Source organism: Balaenoptera musculus, chromosome 12 (genome assembly GCF_009873245.2).
Source record: "Balaenoptera musculus isolate JJ_BM4_2016_0621 chromosome 12, mBalMus1.pri.v3, whole genome shotgun sequence".
NCBI classification, from domain to species: Eukaryota; Metazoa; Chordata; class Mammalia; order Artiodactyla; family Balaenopteridae; genus Balaenoptera; species Balaenoptera musculus.
In genome coordinates this window covers 16,693,685-16,700,721 of record NC_045796.1, presented here as the reverse complement: position 1 = coordinate 16,700,721, position 7,037 = coordinate 16,693,685, and positions in this window count along the sequence as shown.

Here is a 7,037-nt window from a genome sequence, read left to right as displayed (position 1 = left end):
GGGACATTTGTGCACAGGCCAAGGAAAGGTTTTTGAGGCTCTGCTATGGCTGAATTGTTTCCCTCACCAAATTCATACGTTGAAGCCCATCCCCCAGCCCCTCAGTATGTGACTATTTGGAGATAGGTCTTTAAAGAGGTGATTAAGGTAAAAGGAGGTCAGTGGAGTGGGCCCTAATCCAATAAGACTGGTGTCCATATAAGAAGAGGAGATTTGGACACAGTTGGGTACAGAGGGAAGGCCGTGCGAAAGCACAGGGGAAAAAAGGCCATCTACCAGCTAAGGAGAGAGGCCTCAGAAGAAACCAGCCCCACTGACACTGTGATCTCAGGCTTCTGGCCACCTGAACTGCACGGAGGTGATGATAATAATAATAATAATAATAATAATAATAATAATAATAAATTAAAATTTTTTAAATATACCTGTAAAGTCATCCCTTGGTATTGGGGGTGGGGGGCAGGCTCCAGGACCCCGGCAGATACCAAATTCTGTGGATGCTCAAGTCCCTTATATAACGTGCCTTAGTATTTGCATACAACCTAAGCATATCCACCGGCGTAGTTTAAAGCCTCTCTAGATTACTTATAATACCTAATGCAATGTAAGGCCCTGTAAATAGTTGCCAGGGCGTGGGAAATTTAAGTTTTGCTTGAATGGCCCAGGTCTCAGGCTTTGGGAACTCTTTGAGTTTGGTCAGCTGTGCAGGGGGAACGGGGTTTAGCCACGACAGAGGAAGCAGCAGCAGGTGCAGACGCCCCCTTCCTCCGTGGGTTAGTCTTGCGCCTCAGCCAGGCCCCACCAGGCCAGGAAGGGGGACAGGTGGCGGGACAGCTTCTCCAGGGCCAGAGCAGGTGACGGGCTCAGCCTTCCAGGGCCTGGGTCTGGGAAATTTCTGGGATTTTTTTTTCGAATATTTTGAATCCACCATTGGTTGCATTCAAGGATATGGAGGGCCAATTGTATACATGTTATACGTACATAAAATAAATACCAAGTCTGTGGTGTTTTGTCATGGCAGGCCTGGCAAACTAATACAGCTCCTTGGCTTAAAGAGGGGAAAACGCCCCTTGGTGAATTCTATTCCCAGAAACACAACGCTCTGACCTAAAGTCAGCTCTGTGCACTGGCACAGCTTTCCCTAGCAATTAACTCAGATCGTACTGAACCTCTAAAATAGAAGGTCCTAACCCAAATTTGATCGTTTCCACTCAGCCATCACTGCCTGGCCCACACCTTTGGGGTAGTGTTGGGCAGTGGACTGCAGCCTGACAGACGTTTACAAGAAAAAGATGACTCAGCCAAAGGGAACACTCTGGACAGACCGGGTCCCTCTCTCTTTTCTACTCACAGAGACCTACATCTTTCAAAAACCCTTTTAAAATATAGAAATAATCATGAAAATATATTGACTGTGAAAAATTGAAGTGATGTAGAAGTATAGCAAATAAAAAGACATAAAGTCTCTTCATACATATCCCAAATCCCACTTGTCTCTCCTGTCTCCTTCTAGAGTTTTTTCTATGCATTTACTTGCATATCTAATAGGTACACACATATACTGTTTAAGGGAGGTTGTTTTCACATAAATAGTATCATTCTGGACTTATTGTTTAGCAACTTACTTTTCTTACTAAAAAGGCATTTTGGAAATCTTTCCCTGTCGGTTTACCTGTTCTGCTGCCCACCGTGACCCCAGCATTTAGAACAGTGCCTGGCACAGCTGAATCTCAATGCATATTTGTTGAATGAATGAATGAATGAATGGTGCTTATCCATATGCCAAATGATGGAAATTTAGACGGTCTTCGATTTTTCCTTGTTACACGTCATGCTCAGCGCACATCCACACACATCTATCATTTCACCTCGTCCTCTTCTCAGCATTACAGGTCCTTTACCCTCAGTTCCTAGTCTCCTGTTGGAATCCTCTGCAACATTCTCTCTTCTGGGTTCACAACATGGCCGCCCCTTCTCCTGCAGGGTCTCTTCCTGTAGTGCTGGAACCCGAGCAGGACTCACAATGCCTGGGGCTGGCAGGTCGAGGGCATTTGTAAGCCAGCCTCCTGGATGGAGAGGTCTCTGCTGCAGCCTCCACTTGTCAGCTCCCACCCACCTGGCCCACTGACTGCTGCAACACCAAAACTGCCCCCAAGGTCACCGTGACATCCTAACTGCCAAATCCAACAGCACCTTCACGCTCCTCGCCTTAGGCAAACTCTCTGCGACTTTTGGCTCTGTGGACCACTCCCTTCCTTGTGATTTTTAAATCCAAAAATTTTGGACCATCTCCTTCTTGAAACCCTCTTCTCCCTTAGGTTGTACAACTTGGCCCTAGGTCTCCTCCTAATTCTTTCCAGCTCTTTCCTTAGCCTCTGCTCCTTTGTTCAATGTCAGGGCCCTGCCCAGGCCATCTTCCCTCCCCCTCATGCCCTCCACCAGCCCCTAGATCAATGAGCGCACAACTGCACTTCTGGCTCAGACCTCTTGCAAAGCACCAGGCACACATAGCTGTAAATCTAGGAGATAAATGCCCTGCAGGCTATTCGATAAAGTGCTGTGGGAACTCAGAATGCTGTCACTCACCAGACTTCTGCTGAGCCCGCTTCAGTGGTTCTCAAAGTGGGGTCCAGGGGAAGCCCAAGACCCTTTCAGGGAGTCTTTAAGGTAAAAACTATTTCCATAATAATGCTTAGGTGTAATTTGGGTTTTTTTCACTCTCATCCTCTCATGAGCGTACCATGAAGTATCCCAGAGGCTACGTGTCGTTGTGACAGCTTGAATGTGGAAGCAGATATGAGAAGCAAGTGGTCTTCTATTAAGCTGGCTATTGAAGAGATTTGCAAAAATGTAAATCAGTGCCAGTCTTCTTACAAATTTTGGGGGTTTTGGAAAATAGAGTTCTTTTTCATAAAATACATCATTTATATTAATATAATTGGCTTATTCAGATTGTAAAATATATGAATATTTTTAAATTTCATAGTTTTAGTTTCTGATAAGGTACATATGCATAGATAGCTATAGCCCACATAAGCAAAATTTCTTTGGGGTCCTTAAGAGTGGATGTCAAACCCTTCAGCATGAGAGGCAAGGCCCCTCACAACGGCTGCACCCCTTTCTCCAGTCTCGACGGCCACGTACCTCTAGTCCGGTCTCACCTTTTCCCTGACCAGTGGCCAGTCCTTTCCTCTCAGGAAGGTTGTTCCCTTGGGCCGGGGTCCAGCTTTGGCCCAATGTCCACGGAGGAAGGGGACACTCACCCGCCCGGCAGGCCAGCCTCACAGCAGGGATTGTTCACTGTCTCTGAAAGACCCTGGTCTCTCCGGCCTGGAGGCCTCCCCTCGGGGTCTTCCCACTGCGGAGCGCCTGCCCCTCCTCCACCAGACCGAACCCCACTGTCACCTCCTCCGAGAAACCTTCCCAGTCCTGATGGTCCCAGTCGCTCCCACCTCCACCCCTCCCTGCTTACACCTGCTCTGTAGCACTTATTTGGGTTTGGAAGAGAGAGAGAAGGGAGGCTTGAGAGGACGGGTGGAAGAAAGAAAAGGGGGAGGGAACACAAACGAGAGAAAAGGAAAGAGAAGAAAGACAGTACAGGCAACACGAACGTAAAAGTTTGTATTCACGTTGTTCTTCGTTTCCACGTCGCTTTCTTGTAGAGACTCTTACTTGAACTTCCCATCATCCCTGGTGGTTAGACAGGGTAGGTAAAAGTACTCCCTTCTCACAGATGAAGAAACTGAGGTTCAGTGTGGTACAGAGTAAAGGCTATACAGCTACTAAATGGCAGAGATTGACCATAAGCAGATGCCCAAAATAAAGGGTTGCTTTGAGTTGTGTTCAGGACGGAGACAACACCTTGCCATCACAGAAACGGAAAAACCAAACTACGACTGCATCAGGTGACTCCTCTTGCGTCACCAAGTAACAGCTGCAAGGAGAGTCCACATTTGTTTTGTGACTTTGCGTGCTGGTATGACAGAAACATGAACATTTTCAAACCGAAAAAACTTGGCCCTTCCACCTGGGGCGGGGGAGAGGGAGTGGGACCCTGACCTTGGCAGCTCCCCACAGAACCCTCAAGTTTCAACAGGGCTCCCTTTCTGAGCAGACTTCTGAAAGGCTGTGTGTGGGACAGGAGGGCTGTTTTTACACGAAATTAACTGAAAGAATTCACCTACTTCAGAGGCTTGTTTTCCCCCCTTGAGACTTTAAAATAACTTCGTTTCCTCATAAAATTTCCAAATAAGGGAGAACACGGGGGTGGGAGGCTGCTCTCCGCAGCCTCAGGTCACAACCCTCCCCCTTCAGCTGTGACGGTCTTTGAGCTGCACCACTGCCAGCAGCTACTTTTTCCTTTCTATTTTTAAGACCTGAAAGTATGAACAATTTCATCTTAGTTTTCTTCCTCAATCTTGACTGGAAGTCACAAACAGCACAGATGATTAGCAACACTTTGAGAATCTTCCCAAGTCTCCTGAGCTCTGACAACGGTCAGTGTGACACGCTGCTCTGTGCTCGGTGTCAAGGCTGCGGAGGTGGGTTCAGGCCCTGACAGAAGAGCAGGAAAGGAAGGGAGGGGCCCCTCACAAGTGGAACAGTGGGGGTCAGATCAGGTCTTCTAGAATCAGCCAATCCAGAGGGAGGGGCTCTGGGCCAAAAAGGCTGTAACCTCTGGCTGGAAGAGCCCCTAAGGAAAAAACTAAATGAGAAACAGAAGAATGAGCAAATGAGAGGGTGAGAGCTGTAGAGAAACGGCAGCTCACGTGGGCACTGTGTTTTCTAGTTACAAGTGCCTGCTGGTATGTCACCTTTGGGAAATCCCAAAGTCCCTGGGACGTGGAAAGAGTTCCTCACGTTGCAGGTGGCAAGACTGAGGGAAAGAGAAGTTTTGATGGTGTACCCAGGATCCCACAGCTAATGGATGGGAGAGACTAGACTCCCAAGGGCGTCCCAATTCCCACCAGAGGGTGCAGTCCAGGGCCGCTCGGCGGCCACAGAGCAGGGCCAGCCCTCATTCAACACATGACACTGACCCCCAAGTCCGTTCCTGGGTCGCCTTTGCCAGCTCCAGGGAAACCTACCACAGACACCCGTCAGAAGTCGCCCACCACGCTGAGGAGAAAGGTCTACACAGAGTGCCCGCTGAACTTTTCTGGTTCAGCTCAGATCTAGAGGCCCTCAGGGAGGCTGTCAGAGCTTGAGGAAGTCACAGAGAGGCAAAGACTTCAGCCCATGAGATTTGCGCTTTGCGTCTGGCCTTTTTTTTTTTAAACGGAATTATAATTTTTTTAAATTGTGGCAAAATAGTCAAAATACAAAATTTACCATTTTAACGATTTTTAAGAGTGCATTTCAGCAGCATTAAGCAACCATCACCACCATCCATCTCCAGAGCTTTTTCATCTTCCAAACTGGAAAGTTTCTCCCCATTAAACACAAGTCCCCACCCCCTCCCTTAACCCCTGGTAACCACGGTTCTACTTTGTGTCTTTATGAATTTGACCACTCCAGGTACTTCATATAAGTGGAATCATACAGTATTTGTCCTTCTGTGACTGGCTTATCTCATTTGTCATAATGCCTTCAAGGTTCATCCATGTTGTAGCAGGTGTCAGAATTTCCTTCCTTTCTAAGGAAGGAAATAATAGTACTCCATTGTGCGTATATAGCACATTGTGTTTATCCATTCATCCATCCACTCAAGCAACCCAAGTGGCACTTGGGCTGCTGCCACGTTTTGGCTGTTGTGAATAGTGTAGCTATGAGCCTGGGGGGACTGGCTTGGCCTTTCGTTTTCCCCTCAAACGTGTCTCCTGCTCTTGTGTGCTGTCGTAGTTTACTTCGGGCGTACACACAAGTAGTTACAGTCCTGATGGGTATCCCAGGGCAACTCTGAAGCAAAGTTTAAAACAGAACCCTCTACTAAATGCCACTCCCAGACGCAAGAGGGAGGGGATATGGGGATATATGTATATGTATAGCTGATTCACTTTGTGATACAGCAGAAACTAACACAACATTGTAAAGCAATTATACTCCAATAAAGATGTTAAAAAAAAAATGCCACTCCCAACCTATTCACGTGCCAGGTGTTGGCACTCCCACCTTGGCAACGTCTGGCCCTGGAGAAGAGGTCATATCTTAAGGTTCATGGCCAAGCATTCTAATGGCTCCAGGGAACTGGCCAAAATTACATTCACTGACATCAGGTGAAGACTTATTTCCATGTCCTCATAGGCCTTCTTGAAGCCCACAGTGTCATCCTCCAGAGGAGACGGCATTTGGGGCCACTGCCAAACGTTCCTGATCTGCCAGGAAACTAGACACCTGCCCAAAAACATCTAGTCTAGAAGATACTTTCAAGAGCACGGAGACAGGTTCCAGATGTGCCTGAGAGCTCTAGCCCTTCTGAGTTCATAAAATTAAAACATCTTCAAGGACCACAGCAAGAGTTTTTACTTAAACTGAAGAGTTTCCTCTCATTAATCTTTCTCCCACAAAAGCCCTCTTTTTTAAAATAATAACAGAAATCTTACTGAGAATTTTTTTATGTGCTAGACATGGTGCTCACGCTTGACAAATTCTCATTCAGTCCTATGACAACCCTTCAAGGGAGGTACACAAAAGCCCTCTTGACATTAACTACAATTTTGCTAGAATGAGCAAGATTTCACCCAAAGGAAATTAAAGATGCTTACCTCATTTTTTTCCGCTGAGCTCTCAAAGTAATTGAAGGAGATGATATTGCTAGGATGCCACGCACCCAAGAACTGCCCTCCATCCTGCCCCCCCTTCCCCGTGTGCTCTCTCTCCTCCCACCCCTGGACCTGAGTCTGACAGCGTTCTGTCACACTGAAGGATGGCCAGGGGACATGCACTCACCAGCAGGGCGTGTCGAGGACCCTCACAGTGTATGATGTGCTCCCCTCAGCAGTGGTCACACGCTGTCCTCCCAGCTGGCCAGGTGTCCCGGAGGCCCGGGGAACCACTTCAGGCCAAAGCTCCACTTCCTTTCACCAGAGTCACGTTCA